The sequence below is a fragment of the Uloborus diversus genome, chromosome 5, assembly GCF_026930045.1.
Source record: "Uloborus diversus isolate 005 chromosome 5, Udiv.v.3.1, whole genome shotgun sequence".
NCBI lineage: Eukaryota > Metazoa > Arthropoda > Arachnida > Araneae > Uloboridae > Uloborus > Uloborus diversus.
The window spans coordinates 42,428,866-42,448,026 of record NC_072735.1 but is presented as its reverse complement, the minus strand read 5'-3'; the positions used below and the strand labels follow the sequence as shown (position 1 = coordinate 42,448,026).

At 31.4% G+C, this 19,161-nt stretch overlaps 1 protein-coding gene across 1 annotated transcript in view; it reads right to left on the bottom strand.

The window, feature by feature from the left end:
• The window catches only part of LOC129222024 (cell adhesion molecule Dscam2-like), a 121,715-nt gene extending 104,151 nt beyond the window's left edge, over positions 1–17,564 (bottom strand). The window contains exon 1 of the mRNA XM_054856441.1: positions 17,502–17,564. The gene's annotated coding sequence lies outside the window, so the exon portion shown is untranslated. The remainder of the gene's footprint in view (positions 1–17,501) is intronic.
• Positions 17,565–19,161: the final 1,597 nt, after the last annotated feature.

Below are 19,161 nucleotides of genomic sequence, written 5' to 3'. Positions count from 1 at the left end.
TTGAAAAAGGGGGACTTAAGTACACAGATTGCTTCTTGGTAATCAGCAGTCTTTATTCATTAACACATCTTAAAGACGAGCCTACTGCAGAAATGGCCAGATGCATATCTCAGGTAGAATAATAGCAGATATGGCCGACATTTATTCAATAATTAATTGTTTAAAAAGCCTAAGCGAAGTTAGGCTTCGCTTAGGGAGTTCACATAAGTAAAAATATAACCGGTTAACGTGTTCTGAAAATCTGATGCGACGTCTATCCTCGAAATTCAAGAATTTCACGTGAACACAACGGTAAAATTGTGAAAGTTAAGTAAATTATGATATATTTTGCTACATCTTTCAGTTTAGATTTAATGTTTCTAAGAAAAAAGAAAAAAATAGGTAAAATAAGATAAATTCAGGAATGCGCTGAATTTTATGTGAGGATTCTTGTTACTCCTAATATGTAGATGAGCGTTTTCTGAACATTATGCTCTGACGGTTGCTTCGAGAGCTACAACTTTGAAATTGTGTTATAAAAATAATTAAATTTTGTCGTAAAAACAAAATTAGCACGCCATATGTGTTGTCTACATAATAAAACTCAGTCAAATACTCTACCAGAAAATAATGAAACATCATCAACGCGATACCAAGCTTGGATAATTAGAATATACTACTTCGAGTAAATTCAGAATGCAGTTATTTCGAAATATCAAAGCACTTTTCTGTCACTTAAAGTATCATTTAAATCATAAAGAGGAGATGGTTCAATAAGTACAGTTTAGACAAGTCTCAGAGATTTAGATGTAAAAAATAAATTCTTATGACCAGTCGCTTATCGTAGCTGTGAAAGAATTCGAATTATTGTAAACAATAATGTTAACCCAGACATGTAATGTCTACGAATATACCGTTGCTTCTCTTCGCAAAAAACTTGAATAAAATTTTTAGATGGGCTTCACACAGAGAAAATACAAATATCAATAAAGTGAACTATTTCCTGATTTCACCAAAAACCATTGTAGTGATGTCAGAAGTAGGATATTGACTACATAACTCGGTTTTTGGTAAATCACTGTTTAATACATGAAATTACATGTTCACTCTTCCAGTGACTATCTTCGTCTGACTGCTAGTGCAGATTCTCAGTTAGCCTTGTGAGAGTCAAATTGGTTGCGCAATCGGGGTTTCCATAGTTGCGAAATTGGGATTCCTCATTTAGCTGATGAACTTATGGGTTTCCCAAACCATCATAATTAAGTTTCAATCTTAAACTGGGAGTACGAGTACTGCATAATTTCAATTCGTTAGTTATAATATTGGAACCTATTATTTAAAAAATAAAAATCAAAAGAGAGGGGGCATATTTTATCTGATGTATATTTTTTTATGCTTTAAAGTCTAACGTGTTTCTAAATTTTTATAATTATAATTATTATTTTACTTTAAAATTTAACGCATAGTAAAATTCCAAATTTTCCAAAAAAAAGCTTGTTTTTTGTATTGTATTACGTACTTACGAACAATCTTTATTTGGCGAAACGTAATACTTAAATATGCATTTTCCTTATTATTTTTTTTTTAAGAACTGTTTGGTATCTGAAACAAGATTTGAAGTATAAGAGTAGGTTTCTTTCTGAAGTTAGGAAATTATGGGATTAGTTCGTAAATTGTGCTTTGGTTCTAAAACATGCCAATTGATCCTGATGTACTGGAATAAAAATGTTCTAGTAAAATATATAAGAAGTTCTGTTTAAAAAAAAAAGTCTTATTGCAATGTAAGCTTATAAAAGTTAACATACTAATATGAAACTTATTTATGCACTTTTATTTACGATAAACGATAAAAATTTATTTAAGTGTTTTTCGAAAGAATTATAGGAGAAAATTAGTAACCAAAAAAAAAAAAAAAAAAACAAATTTAATTACGAACGCATAAGAAATATTATCGTAAATCCGGACGTAGTGTTTTTGAAATTTTGAGAGAGAATTTATGAATCATTCATGCGTTGAAATAAGCTTCATCTTTTAGCTAGATTTGAAAATAAAAATGCACTTAAGGTGCATTTCCGGCAAAAAGTAAAAGTTATGACTTAAGCAATTTCTTACGAAGATAAATTTATTACTTTTTTTTCAGCTTAATGTTTTATACGAAAACACAATAAATTAACCTATTGTATGAAGCTCATACTGATGTATCTAATTTTTAATGATCACTTTTAAAATTTTAAATAATGTATTTTAATTGATAATAACGAAATAAGTGCAGATAAATGTGGCCATTTTAGGGAAATAAATGCAGCGTTAAGCTTTAAAAAAGTCGTATCTTACTTTTAAAACTGGTCTATGTTACGCTCTTAAATCTATTTTTAAAACACGTATCTGCATACACATTCAGACAAAAAGTGGAAAACGTGTAAAAATGGGCATCTTCTTTTGTTTTTGCATTAAAGTTACCTTAAATTTGGATAATTCTAGATTGTTGTCTTTCATTAACAATTGAGACGCGTTTCCTAAATGTAACAAAATTTATTTCATTTCAAAATGAAGACTTACAAAACGCTTTAAAAACACTACCAGAAAACTGGGGGTAAATATGGGCCCTCTTCAAAAAATTACCTATAATAATTCAAAAACAGGATAGAATGATACAAAATGCAGGCTAATTTATCCAATACAGGAAACACATATTTACAGAAATCACACATAACTGGTTCTTTTTTTTTAACCAGGCACAATCTAATTGTGCCCATATTTGGCACATAACACATTTTGCCCACATTTCTTTTCGAACGTCTTCAGAAAATTTTCCCGCACAAACGATGCAAGTTTCATCGCTTAAAAATAATTTTTGTGTTTTAAAAAAAAGAAGTGGTGTAATTATGGGTACCCTTTAAATGGGGGCCCATATTTTGACGAACATCACCTAAGAAAGATGGTCACTACCACACGTAAGGTAAATGTGTGCGTTACTACAGTTGTGCTTCAAAAAATAGATAACATTCGCCACTTTCCGGATATCACTGAAATTAGTCTTCAAGAACATAAAAAGACGATTTCACATACCTCTTGAAAGTTTGCAGTTCAAAATAAACAACACAATTCGCACAATTACTCATGCTTACACCACACTACTTGAAAAAATGTTTGTAATTGTTCTATGCTATCGAATATTAGCAAATGGTCCCATCTACAGTCCTCTCTCTCTCTCGCTGCCAGTTTTCTGCTCCTTCTCTAGCCATTACTGCGAGGTGCCCGTATTAACACCTGTCCCTGTTTTCAAACCTTCCTGCTCTACACTTTCTATGTTTTAGGTCCAGGAATGTGTTCGTCCTTCTTGTCTATATCCAGCTTATTTTAAACGTTCAATAGACCCATTCCACTAAAAACGGTAATTTTGATCCTCGCGTGACGCTTTACACATTTCATTAAAAATAATAATTTAAAACGGTAATGAGCGAAATGGTGTTGCTTAAGAAATTACAAACGTATGTGTGACTTCTTATGCGATAAGCTTCCTCACTGCCTTTTTAAGTTATTTATTTTTTATGAAGTATAGGAAACGTCACGTGTGGGACAAACTGACCTTTTCCAAAGGAATCGACTTGTACAGAATGCATTTTCAACGGCTTAAATTCTTTTTTTTCGATGAATATCATTAGTAATATTAAGTAATGAATACAGCAAGCTGCACGAGGTTGGCTACGGATGTCCCGCAAGTGACGCACGCAAAGTTAATTAAATTTTAGGCAACACATTTCTTTTTAATAGAAATAATATTGCGTCAGGAGTAGCTTTGTGTCAAATGTAAATATTAAAAATGTGCTTAATCTAGTTTAATTAACATGTTAAAATTTATAACAAAACGTCGCTAAAATTATCGAGTCGGACTGTCCCGCACGTGAAGGTGAAATGGCCTAATATCATTTCATGGTCAAAGATTAAAAATGTATTCTATCCGGTTTAATTAACACGTTAACATTTATAACAAAACGTTGCTAAAATTATCGAGTCGGATTGTCCCGAACGATCAAATTCGCAGAAGTAAAAATGATGCATTAGTCCAGTTATCGCACATCAGTGGTCATGGAACCTTTTTCAATCCGAGAGCCATGCCGCACATGCAGATAAATCTTGCAGGCTACAACGCATATTAAATTTGAAACTGTTTACATTTTTAAAGATAACATGGGAAAACACGGACACTGAAAAAATATTACAAAGTTAAGAACAAACCAAGAATTGTATTTATCGTTACTACATGTTTATTTTTTTCATACGAAGTTTCCATCAGGTTTTAGGAACCTATTTTTTACCATTTAGCTCCATATTTGCAAAAATAATTCATAATGCCGAATAAATATGATCATTAGTTGTGAAAGGAGCCCTAAGTTTCGATTCATGTCGTTGATCGTAACAGCAAGTAACATGTGATAGATATCTCTGGCCATGTTTATTCAGCGGACCGCATGTTAGGTACTTATATTGTATGCAGTTTCTTCCTATTCCACCGGAACTGCTGACTATCAGAAGCCAGTGTTAAAATGGAGCTGGATTATCGAGTGACTAAAAAAAAGCCTACTAACTTTTGATTGATATAATTTCAATTAAAACCGTCTGATGTACATGATACATCATTTTTTTCTTTAATATATTTTTAATTCTTTTTAGTGTTATTTACATGATTTTATACAATCATTCAAGACGTAGCCCTAATGACGAATCAGTTCTGACATTCTGTCGTCTCTATAATTAATTTCTAATCAAGCATTTTTAAACATTATTTTAGTACCGTAATGTTTCTTATATTTAAATATGCATAAACTTAATGTGAAAATATTTTTAGGATATCTAGCAAACATTTCAGACAAGCAAAATACTTTTTTTTTAATTCCAGACTTTTAATTAATTCCAGATAAAATTCGCAAACATTAAGGCTCAGCATACATTTTCATTCAATTAAATGTACTGAAATAAATTATAAATTATTTAAACAACGTCACTGTAACGCTAGGAACCGGAATGGGAATTTTTATCTTTCCTCGGAGCACACAGAATACGAGAGTTAAGTTTTCAAACTATGCAAATACACCTAATGAATCATTCATGAGTCCGAGGGGCACTTAACTGTAATATTTGAGGAATAATTTAATAGTGTCTGAAGAAAACTTTTTTCCACTTAATGTTTTCCTTTAATCTCAGAAAAGTTGTTTCTTGAAATAAAAAATGTAGAAAACAATGCCAAACAATGGGTATTTTTTCGTGATTAAACTGCCGAGTAAATTAATCTACTTTTTTAAAGATAAAATATTTTTTTCAATCTTTTTTGATAGCTACAACACACGCTGAGCATTCCGGCATTTCCTGCTTTGAATCAGAACGAAACACACTTTTTTCAGCGGTGTTTTTTTTTTTTTTTTTAAAGGAATTGCAGTTGTTGTTTTTGACTTGTCCATGGAAGTCTAAATTGGATCGAAGGCGGTCCAGACCGCATCGGCAATTTCAGTGCAGTTATATTTAAGATGTCTGCTCGTGTATTTTCAGTAATTTGCTGCAGCTTTCTTTGGATGGCAGGGCAGGAAAATACATGAGCTGGGTTAAAGTGGGTACTCGGGGCAATTCCTACGCTCTGAAAATTATTCAAAAACATTCCTGGAAAACAATGGCAGCTGTTGTGCCCAATTTCTGCCAGAAACATACCTTGCAAAAAACAGCAAAGTTTTCTGTTAATATTCAGTAACCTTCCTGAAAATTTCAGAAATATTCGAGTTTAAAGTCAGCCGTGTCGCTGGAAAATTAAAGTAAACTTAGTTAGGTATGCTAGATATCTTGTCACCTTCCTGATTTATAAGGAAAGGTTCAAAAGCAGTACTGCAAACATGGCCAAAGCTAAGCCAGAATTGCAAGCACGTAACGATAATTTCACTCGCCTGCAATTCTTGCAAAGCAACGTACGGCATACTTATTCACTCTATTTGAGAGATTAACCAGCATAAACGAGCCGTTAATAAACAGAAGCTAATACACTTTATAAATACGCTCAGTCAATCTTTAAACTGGGAGTTAAAAATATTTTTCACAACAGTGAGAAGTCTGCATTCGTGCAACTTGTAGCATTTCAGAAACATTTTGACAATAATACTCGATTTTTCCAGGAAGTGGATTTATCCACTTCCAGGTTTTTAAACCATTGTTCCAATGGTTTTTAAACCATTGAAATCCCTTAACGTTACATTGAAATACTCAGTAACGTTTCGGAACTTTTTTACAGTGTACAGTTCTGATATGTTCTTGTGCTAGCTTTTTGAGTTTTTATTCCTTGGTAGTGTTTCGTCCAGAGTCTATTTAGGGTCTTTTCAGCAATTATATTCGTTGTTAGTCCGCATACTTAATTGTTTGGTCATTGACTTTAAATTTTGCTTATCGTATCATGTAATTTATGGTGATATAAGAGCATGATTTCGTATTGAGATCTCTCTCCTCCTTTGCCAAACGATACCATAATTGCAGTCCATTTCCGCGACAAATACTCGTGCTGCCATCTAGTAATAGAACAACAAGTTACCTTTTTATTTATTATAGTTGATTGCAAAATTAGCGGAAAAAATATTGACTAGAATTTTGTTAAAACTATTTTTCGAGTACAAAAGTGGTAAATTAAGGATGAAAACTTTTTACCCTTTCTTCAGCGAAGAAAGGATTAATTCTGCTTAAATCAAAGAAATTTGCTAACTGCACAAGTTCGTTTGAGATTTTCATAAGTCATAACAAAACTAATGTAAAAAATATGACATTTAATGAAGTTGTATAGATCATTTGAAGAGCCGTAAAAAGATGTAATGGATAAAACAAAGCTTGCAATCAAAGTTATTTTGTTTTCAGCGGAGGCGGGAGGGGGATTAACGAGATTGAAAAAAAATGTAAAATGAAAATAAAGGTTTTTTTTTTTTGCCTTTTCATTTCTCTTTTACAATTAGAAATTTTTGAAAAAAATCATTAGAATGAAAACAATTATATTTTAGATTGTTCGTGGACTAGAATTAAAACAATGACACAGGTATGAAAAATATCAAACGTTGTAAAATGATCAAAAAAAGAAAAAAATCAATAGCATAACAAAAATTAATTTCATGATAATTCAAAATTTCCTCACTACAGTGATCCAAAAATTAATATTAATAACCCTATAAGGAAGATATGGCAAAAATTTTAATGAACAAATAACTTTTACTAAAAAGCATAACTTTTAGTAATGAAAATATCATAGAAAATAAAAAGTTTGGTATTTTTCCTGAAAGCAAAACAGAAAATGGATGAATTAAATACAAAATAGCAAATTTGCTAAACTCGTACGGAAGAGTTTTGGAGTTACAAGTAACTCCTTTTTCCTTTCAAGAAAAATGTTAGCTTGCAGATTAAAAAACTCTACCTTAGTCCATTGTCTCTGCTCACGTCTTTTCTGCAGTAAAATAATAATAAAAAAGAGTTCCCCATGACTTCAAAGCATGTGTCAGCAAGTTTTTACCAATTTATACTTGAAAAAAAAAATCTTTTGTTGGTACATTTTAGTAGTTCTTATTTTCCACTAAACCATCATCAGTGAGAACAAAATAATGAATCAGTATCAAAAATAAATAATAGAAATTATAACACATCGAAATGAAAAAAAAATGCCTGAAACATAATTAAACAAATAAGTTTTGCTAATAAGTATTACTTTTAGACACGTAAATATCATAACGAAGCAAAGTTTCAAAATTTTCTGAAAAGTAAAAATAATTAAGCAAAGTAAGAGAAAAAGCATAAATCTACTAAAACTATCGGGCACGTGTTTCGGGGTTTCAAGGAACCGCTTTTTCCTCGCAAAATAAATATGAGCTCATGTATTTAAAGACTCGTGGCCAAAAAGCGATTCCCCCCACCTTTCTTTTGTCGATACTGTGGCACTGCCTTCATTCTCTTTGAGCTCACTAAAAGTTTAGTTGAAAATAAAGACTTAAAAGTACGAAGTTTTTTTTTCCAAGTATAAATTTGCAAAATCACGCTGACACGTGTTTTGGAGTCATAGGGAAATCTTTTTCAATGCAGAAAAAATGTTAGCTTGTTTATGTACAGACAATCGACTGGGGGGAAGTTTTTAAATCATCAAGCTCACATCTGTTTTGAAAGGAAAAGGGAGTTCCTTGTAACCCCGAAGCACGTGCCAACGAGTTTTTGCAATGTTTTGTCATTTTGTATTTATTTATTCATTTGTTATCATTTTTGCTTCAAGGCTAATTTTCAAACTTTTTATTTTTCATGACACATTACTAAAAGTTATGCTTTTTAGCGAAATTTATTTGTTTAGTTACGTTTCAGGTATTTTTCCTCTTTTCAATGCGTTATTATTTCTATTATTTATTTTGATACTGAGACACTTTCATTCACTTTCAGCTCACTAATAGTTAAGTGGAAAATAAGGACTAAAGTGTACATGTAAAAGTTTGTTTCTTTTTTTTTTCATTTATTTATTTATTTATTTATTTTTTTTTTTTTTTGAAGAATAAACTTGCAAAAACTCGCTGACACGCGTTTTGAACTCACGGGGAATACTTTTTTTTTATTATTTCATTGCAGAAAAGATGTGAGTTGAAACAATCGACTGATGTAGAGTTTTAAAATCCGCAAGCTCACATGGGGTTCCTTGTAACCCCGAAATACGTCCGTACAAGCTTTTGCAAATTTATATCTTTTTATATTTATTTATTTATTCATTTTCGCTTTCAGGAAAAAATGTCAAACTTTTTATGTTTCATGATAAAAGCATAACATTACTAAAAGTTATGCTTTTTAGTAAAACTGATTTATTCATTTATATTTCTATCGTCTTTTCCTAAAAAAAAGGGGGTGTTACTAATGTCAATTTTTGAGTAGTGTAGTAAGAAATGTTTGAATTATCAAGAAATAAATTCTTATTGTGTTATGGATTTTTGTTGATCATTTACAACGTTTGATATTTTTCATCGCAGAGTCATAATTTTTTTCTAGCTTATGAACAATCTAAAATATAATTATTTTCATTTAATGTATAAGGTGTTTTCTTCGCGTACGATTTATTTCCATAATTGTTAAATATAAAAATTAGTAAAAAGGCAAAAAAAAAAAAAAAGGTGAAAATTTTGCATTAATTTTTATTTTCCATTTTTATTACTTTTCAATATCGTTAATCCCTTTGAAATGAACACAACATAATTTGTATCGAAATAACCCTCTGAACACAACATAATTTGTATCGAAAGCTTTATTTCATCTATTACACCTCTTTCGGGCTCGAAAAATGATCTTTATAACTGTATTTTATGTCATATTTTTTAGTGGCTTTTGGATAACTTGCACAGCTAGCAAATTGTATTGATTTAAACAAAATTCCTCCTCCCTTCTCTGGAAAAAAAAGCTTTCTTCCTCAATTTTCGTGTTCAAAAAACAGTTATAGCGAAATTTCGGTCAATATTTTTTCGTTAATTTTGCAGTCAACTGTAACAAAGTAAAAGTTAACTTGTTAACTTATCACTAGACGGCAGCACTCAACGTGCGGAAAAAGACTTTATTTATGGTCTCGTTCTTTGCCAAGGTATTAGTAGCTTCATTTCCTGCAATGACAGCATGCGCTCGGATCCCTTGCATAAAACAATTCTTATTTAAGTAGGAATTGCAGTTGGGTTGATCTTTTGCTACCATCATTAAAGTTTGTGTATTATGCAGTACGGCACATCTGTTGTACGTTTCCATCGATTGTGTATATTATTTCATGGCAATGTTAATACTATTAGTTCTATGCACACACTCCCAGAAATTATTCCACAAATGTCACAAAAATGTCTTCGCATTTGAAGAAATCGCTTCGTGAAGAATACTGTAATTAAAATTTTTGTCACATTGAGATTCAGTTTTTTTCCCGTCAAAACCGACAGTCCTGTTCTGAGATTTACGCACCAGTTTTTGAAGCAATAAGAAATATTATAATTGTAAGTAACATTTTTTTTCTAAAGAATGAGGAATGTTGGAAAGGGAGCGATGTATTTCTGAGAGTGTTTTTGGTGTAATAAGTAAGCCCAAGTGCTGAGCCAGTAATTACATACGAATAAGTGATATTTTAAGTAAAACCTTATCATTTAACTCTAGATATAGCGGATTGCGAATTTTTAAATTCAGAAAACAACTTCCAAGGTGCTTGCTCCTTGCAAATTACCATTTTGTGTTTTGCTAACTTCTGTATCCGTACGATAACCTGCGTTTCTCATTGTTGCGATTTAAGGAACTCGGCAACGAACTGCTACATAAATTCTTACTTACTGGGCACTGCTTCTACATGTATATTAGCATACCACACTACCATGGCTTTTAGTTTTTCAGGCAATATGTATGTGTATGATACTCATACAGTTGACTCCGCATACATTTAGCTGCACGAGTATATGAAACGTAAATATTGAAGTAAATGAGTTATTGATGGAAAAACAAATATCATCAAATTAATAAAAATGAAGGAAGTAGAAATCATAGACTTTGACCATCTTTAGATATTTTAATTGAAAAAAAAAAAAAACAATATGTTTTTAAAGTACTTTACGACTCTGTAACGCAATCCGTATTCCCATAGATTATAAGTATAAATTTAAACACGTTTTAGTATTTTTCTACTAGGTTATGTTGAAAAATAGCTTTTTGAAGCAAGTTTACCTGCTAAAAATTTCATACAAAAAAAAAAAAAAACATATTTTACTTTATTAGGCGAAAAAATGGGTGAAATTCGATTTTAGCACGTAACCATTTGTAATTTTTTACTTTAGAAACTTGCAATGTTTCTGCTTAATATCCCAAGGGCAATTTTTCTGATCTGAATAAAGTTCACTAAATCCAGTACGAAAAACCTAATTCAGAAAAGCAAAGTTTTGTACTCGGTAGAAATGCAAATAAATTCCATGCATCATTTATGAGCAAAGAATGGATTTTCCTTAAAAGAATATGAGATTGTAGGAAAATATTTTAATATTTAACAGTAGTTGGAAATTGTCACATAAAATAAAATGCTTTTTACTCCTAAATTCAATGCATAATGTGCCTTGAAAAGGTTAAATGTTCGCAATTGTATTAAGATATTATTTTTTCTTTAGACATCTTACTATTCATTGTTTTCACCTATGGAAATAACCTATAAGCGTGTATTGCGACTACAAAATGACATACTTTGTTTGAATATGTTTTGCATTACATTGTTGCCCAAAACAATTTCTTTAGGACGTAAAAGTTTTTTTTTTTTTTTTTTCATGAAGTAATAATAATACAAGAAGCAAATCTGAACCTCAGAGCCAGAGGAACGTAAGTCACATTATGATAATTTTACAGTAGAGAGGAAAAACTTTTTTCTGGCGCAGGTAAAGGATGGGATGCGCGCTCTTTTAACTTTGGTAAAAAAATGAAAAGGAATTTTTATAAAGAATTTCTTTCACATGGCTCGATGTGCGGAATATTCTTCCACATACAATGAACTAATAAACAGAAATTTGCAATTTTTGGACTTTCGTCACTTTGACTCTCAGGTACAAAAATTACCCAAATAAAAAAAACTAGTTAGCTATGATAAGTTTCATATCTATCCACAGCTGCTGCCTCATTTATTCGTTATTCTATGTTAGAATGTCGCATTCAAGAGCGTTATACAATGGTTTTAGTACAAAAATGTTTGATATTTTAATAATGAAATGTTCTATATAAAATGCATTTTCATGAAAACGTAAAACATACAATGCCTAACATGCGCTTTAAATAATAAAACTATTTTTTGGTCTACTTAGGTATCAAAAACACGTGGTTTTTTAAAAAATTTTACTTCCAATAGTCACACAGGTGTCGTCGTAACATTAAATTCAATTACATAACTAATATTTTTCAGGCTGAAAACTGTAAAGTAATCATAAAGTCGTAAAAGTACAGTAAAATATTTGTACTAAACTTACTGTAAGACAAATTATACGCAAACCGATGTAATTGAAAGAAAATGAGGTCGATATTACAATCTGAACGATCCTTAAAAAAATAATATTTTAATGAAAATGGAAGTTTTTCACTTAAAGAAGGCGTACATTTTTATCTGTTGCGTAACGAATAATCTACACAGAAACTCAACGATAAAAGTTTAACACGTTTTTGCCACAATATTTGGGAAGAAACTATAACAGTGCATTTACAATTATTTTTACTTCCAAATCAATTTTATGTTTTCATTACATGCGCCTCCGGTTTTGTCGAACGTTCTTTATGATATTGCAATTTCAACTCTACCAATACAAAAACTTTACTGCTGCACAATAGCTTTACTTACAAAACCTATCTATATATCTCGATTTCCTACTCCAAAAGCAATTTTGTAATGAAATAAAGTCATCTTAACTCGTATTAACATCAAAAGAGTTTTAATTAGGTTTAAGTCGTTGAATGAATGATGAAAAAAAAAGGATTAAACATTTTATATGTTAAGTATGAGACAAACAAGATTAAAGCCATTCTAAAAATTTAGCTTTTTTGATGAAACTGCTTTGAAAAAAAATGCATAAAAGCTGTTCACTGGATAAAAGCATTTGAATTCTTCAGTTAAAATTTTCTGCCATAAAAAAATAACACTTTTTATCACAGCCTAATTCGAATGAAAAGTCTTAGCTATGCTGCAAAAAATCCTGTTAAAGTTTTACATAAAGAGGTGTTTTATTTTTAACTCCAGCCCAAAATATTACATTGCATCTTCTGCTTTCATTAAGCAATCAAGGAACACTGAATGTAGTTCTGTTCATTTTGTAATTAATTCTTTAAACAAGTAAATACATGAGCGTTTGCGCACAACTCATTGATAGCGTCATGAAGTTGTGGGTTAGGCTAAGTATCAAAAAATTCAGAATTTATCGCTCTATATTGCCAGTAATACATAATAATAAACAGTCACATTAATTAAAAGGAAAATTACCGCTATTTTGTAAATTTAATGGACTAATCAGTTTTGCACATCTTTTAAGTTAAGCAAAATGTTATAATGTAGGCGATGGTTGCCGTCAGTGGATTACATAACATTTTTCGATTTTTTCAGAAAATAATCCAACTCACATTTTACCTTACTTACAAGAACAATTGCTAAATATATTTTTTTAATAAAAAATTGATTTTTATGAAAAATATAAGCAATAAGGAATAAAAATTAAAAGTTCATATATTAGCATGTTTCCCATTCATGATAACCTGTTGCTTTGGATGGACCATCGAGTTTCCACCGATGGACCGCATTATCAAATTAGAAAATCATGTGTTTATACTTACAATTATTTGTTACAGCCGATCAATAAGCATTACAAATAATAATAACTTATAGTAAAAATATACTTTTTTTTTTCCAAAAAAAATTTTTTTTGGATAGAAGGAACATGAAAAACTCCGAGCACTCACATAGCACACGGCTGTTGTCCTCACAACTCGTTTTCCACTTGATATTTTTCACACATGTTCAACACCATTTTTAGCTAATATCTTTTTGGTCTCTTTTGAACTGTTGGGAGTTCTGTATAATCCATTTTGAAAATATTTATTCGACACAAGATCGTACTTATCGACAAGGCTCAAATGATAAAGAACTTATTGACCATTTTTTGTCTAAAACTAGAGGCTTAAGTCCCAGACTACCAGAGAATATTAGTCCCAACATTTTTTTGCCGTATTTTAACCTGTGGGACATGTCATTTCTGATAGCCTCTTGAAACGCCAATTGCAAGTGATTCCAAATACGTGTCCTCCAGTTTCAAAATGTGATTTACTAGTTATGTTTCTATTTCAGAATTTTTTTTCTCGCAACCTTCTGAAAAGTGACTAAGGTGACAGTAAACACGTTTTCATCTTCCATACGCCTGTTTAAATTTGCTTTCAGGACTCTATATTATCGGCAGACTTCTTTACGCCTATGTCACCATTTTCGTAAGGTACTACAGCGCATTCCATTCTCTTCATGGTCCATATTTTACTAACTTGGACATTTTTCTGAAATAACTAAAGTATTTGAAACTGTGTAAATATTTTTTAAATACTGAATCATTTTTATAAAAGTTTATAAGTTGAGATAGCTTGGTTTTCATAAATTACTGAGAGACCTTTTCCCACTATTAACATATTTATTTTGAAACAAGAGATTAATTTGTTAATATAATGGAGATGAAATCACAACAATATTTGTGATTGAGCTGAATTTACAACAATATTTGCGATTTTCCGTGGATGAACCACTTTGTCAGGTGGTTTATTCGTGAAAACACCTAGCGGGCCAATATTGAAAGAGCACTCTTTTAAATTAATGTTCACGTTTAATTGATTAGTGACATTCAAAGCATGTTATAACTAAATGAAAATCTCAATAATTAGTAAGATAGTGGTAGAAATCTTATCTTTCCGATTAACAATATGATGAGGTAATTTTAGCTATTTGACAACTCTACAGTAGACTGTTTTCAGACAAAGAAAGGTACTTTTCTCTCACACACCCCACCACTTAGCTGGAAGCCTTAGGTTGCATCGTCCGGGGGCACGGCTGGATGCGACGGTCGATAGTCGTCTGGTTGCTACGGACGGTCTTGGTGCCTATTACGCCTGGGAAGGTCCCCGTGCTGAGCGTCAGACTAGCTGTTCGTTACACCTTAATATGTGAACCATATGTGATATCTTCACGTACCTCTTTGACAAGGAAAGGTACTTTTCTCCGCACGCACCCCACCACTTAGCTGTAAACCTTAGGTTCCACCGTCTGGGGGATCCGCGTAGCGGGCCCCCCTCACGGCTGGGTGCGACGGTCTAACAAAGAAAGGTACTAAAACTGATTACGCGTCTGCACAAACTTTGCCACGGGAAATATCTTTGCGATTTAGTCATGGGGAACAGGTAAATTGACGGCAACCTTCCCATATAATTCTGAAGGCTATTTCTTGAATTCATTATTCCCACAAAATACTAGTAGATTTTGTTTTCTCGCCTGTGACCTATTTCGTAACCACAACAGCTTTTTAAAATAAGTAAAATGAATACAATTCAATGTTTCTTAAAGAAATATGAATATTTTCAAATAAAAAAAACAAAAATACATTAAAAGTTCTTTAAAAAGGACATAACAAATTCCGGTTTTGCTTCGTAGTCGCAAATCGAATGCAAGAGTAAATCCTTAGAGCCGAGCAAACGTCACATCTTTGTGAAACATCACCAGCTCTTTGCTGAATATCTGTCCATATTTCATCTCTCTAAACCCGAAACCATGTTACGAAATCCAAATGGCAATATTAACTCCGTTTTCGTTCGCTCAGAATACATTCTAATGATGGCAATATATTTGTTGTCTGTTTATATGTTGAAGGAAATAAAAACACTTTTAAAAAGTATATAAGAATATCTTCCAAATATATTGGCTCGCAATTTTTTTTTATATAATACTGGAAGGAAAATCAACTAACCCTGTTATGCTTCAGCAAAAAGGCATGCTCTTATATATTTGTACTCGTGTAACATTATTTTCTTTTTTAATCAATGTTAATAGTCAAGCATTTATTTAAAAAAAATGAAAATTTTCGAAAAATAAGAGCTATAAAACATGCCTAGAGCCTTATTACTTTTAATATATTTATTTTCCAACTCATCAAAACATAAGTTTATCGATTCAAATATTTTACACGGATCTCTGAAGCAGCCAAAGCCTTCTCTTCGATCTTTTAGTAGAATGTTTTATTGAAATCACAAGAGAGGATATTTTTTAATAGTTGAATTTCCTTGTTTAATTTGTTAATTACTAAAACCGCGCTTCCTATAGATCTTAATCTGTTGAAAAAAAGGATCGTCAACTTAACATTTAAGGTACATGGCGGTTTTTTTAAAAAATCGCGAAGTCCATTTTTTTATGAATTGAATTCACGAAAGCGAATCGTTTACTCCATTAAGGCAATCTTTAAAAAAATATTTCTAAAAAAAAATAAAAAAATAAAAACTCAAAATTTTGCAATAATGAAAATCATGCTTTTGAATCACTTGTGAGACGGAGGCGGCAAAAACTGAGAAGTAATATTCACATACTTTAAAATGTTTACGAGGAGAGCATTAGAAAAAAAAGTCTACAATTAATGCATTAATGCAATGAATGCCGTCATGCATTCACTTTTAAAACACATTTATATTAAAATTGTAATAGTGGTATGTTTAAGACATAACTTCAGTTGCTTTCTTGCAAATTAAAAACTTAATTGAAAAAAAAAAAAAAAAAACAAGCCGTATTTCTAAAACAATAAAAACGAAACTAATAAATCCGAATCGTTTTGATTACTATGAATAGTGTTTGATGTTTATCGCTTATCGAAAGAAGAAAAAGCATTGACCCGCCAAAGTCTGCTTTGAGAGACTTCATATTTAAAGAAGAAAATTTCCAATAAAACTAAATGAACTTCTTTTTTTCTTTTATAATCTTCGTTTTTGTTCTTTTTATTAATGTTTAGTATTTGATTTTTATTTGGGAAAAAATATACATATTTTCATAAAAGAAAGCCCTTATGCTCTCTTTTCCCATTTGATAAACAAATTACGTGCCAATTTAATTCCCGTGTTTCCATTTGTAGTGAAAAAAATAAGGTAAACTGCTTTTTGAATGTCTTCGTTGGTAACTTTTGATGTAAAATGCACATTAATTCTGGCAAAGTTTTAGTTCTTGCCATTATGACACTAAATGTACTATCGAAAGTACTTGTGAGTAATTTTAAGCATTGACTTGTCACTTATTGATTATTGCATATTATTATTCTTGATCAAACCGCTTATCTTAATAAAAACGTGAGATTACTTCAAAATGTAATCTTAGTGTTGGCACGCTCAACAAAATAAGTATGTAAATACAATAAAACTGGTTAAACTTCACTTTTTTGGAAAAACCATTGCGACAAAAAGTACGCAACAAAGTCAGTAAAGATGCATTTTGCATTAGAAATAATAAACCATAACATCGTGAGGGCAATTTTATGATTAAGTAAAACGCATTATGTTAGTGTTATGAGTACAACAGTAGTTGTAGACTTGTGGCTGGACGGATTGTCAGATATCGGAAACATTAATTTACAAAAGGATACAAATAGTCCTGAACATTGAACATCATACCATGAAAAACAAGGTGAAACAAGTTTGAGACGCGATAAACCATTCCAAAGAACAAATCTGAAAACCGTAAAGAGCTATCAGCCTCTGAGCTGTGGAGAGTTTTCTTCACTACTATAATTGAACTTCCTGCAGTTTGGGCATGATCGAGTGCGTTCCAAATTTCATGCGGAGGAAATTGACCAACATTACTTACCAAGTATGAATTTATTTCCAATTTCTTCGGTTCGTAAGTCAGGCACTTCAACAGAAATTTATGAATTGCAATTAACACTACGGTTGAAAATGAACTTCGAAGATTATGTCTAAATAATACAAACATTTTGAGTTACCTGCTCTAACTTGGACATCTCTACTTCCGATTGTGCCAATGCTGTTTGAAGCTTCGCAACGATATGTTGTAGCATGGACATCTGCTCTGTAGTCCTCACCGGAAAAAGGAGGGAATATGAGTGAACCATCATGTCGAAGATGCCTGAGTCCTGGTAAGTCCTGTAATTGCTCTCCATCGTGTTTCACCCAAGAAATGACGGGTCGAGGTCTACCTTCTGCCAAGCAGGAAATTACTGCACCACTAGAGTTCGAAAATTCAACTTTGTTCGGTGGTTCATTTACAAATGACGGACCTTTGTTTATAAGATCATGGGAAATCACTAGAAAATAAAAGAATAGTATTGTAATCAATCTGAAGTACTAATAATATCAATATCCTGAAAAATGTGGAATGTGAGATACTTTGAAACGTTTTATAACATTGCATAAATGTTAAATTACTTTTCCAATGTTTTATTCATTCTCAGAGTAAACCATGTTACTAAATCAGCGAACTCAGCGAAAAGTATGTATTCAGGTAAGCACATACATATTTTTCGCTGCAGATTATGCCGTTAATACAAAGCGAGATGTGTGTTCAAGCCGTTCATAATATTTGAAACAGACGAAATCATACTTTTGTCTGCTCACGGTAGCTATGAACTAGAGGTGGGCAATGTCGTTATTTTTAATGATCCATTCATTTAACTCGTTCATTTGAACGACTTCGTTCATTTAAAAAAGTTGCAGGTGATATCTCTGCACGACAGTCGTTTTTAAATGAAAAAAAAAAAAAGACAATAATAATCCCATTATTAAAATTTCAGGATATTGAATGTAAAATTAGCTACTTGGAAGTCGTCAAGTAAGGTAAAATAAAGCCAAATCAATATAGATAGGGGTATTATAGAAAACAAAAGGATGGTCAGAAAAGTGATAAAATCTATTTTTAGAAATAATTTTAGCGACAGAAAGCCTGAGAAGGATTTTAGCAGTTGCGTGGGACAGGAAATGGGTATTTTGCTAGTAGCCCAAAGAAGTTACACAAAACATTACTAATGGATATATCGGAAAATTGCAAATAAACTGCAACCATTAAAGAAAAATTATGAATAAAAATCATAAAGTAAAAAAAGTTAGAAATGAATATATTGTACTGCATTGTAAAAAATGGAATTTGAGATTAAATGAGAATTAAAAATTTGAACGTAAATGTAATTTTAAAATTTAAAAAAATGCGATTTTATCTTAAGTGCATCAAGACAATGTTCTAAACTGCTCTCCGTTCAAAAGAAGGGTCTTTCGTTTTTTAAGTGAACGAACGGATTCGTTCATTTTAAAGATTCGTTCTTTTTGACCCGTTCGTTCATGAACGACACATCTCTACTATGAAATGGCATCTGAGTGGGGAAGGGGAAAAAATAATGTGTATGTTTAGTTCGTTTCAATGTTACTTTTTTTACTTTTAAATTTTATACCATAAAACTAAAATCCTTTAAAACTACTAGATGCGCCCATTTTCACCTGCAAAGCAGATGGTCACATTCACGTTTCGTCAGTTATTAGACAATAGCTCTGATTCCACTTCTGTATTTTTTTCATAAATTTGTGATTTAATTCAAAAAGCAAAATTTATTAACTTTTTCTTATCATTTATTTAAATTACTTGCCCAAGACCTT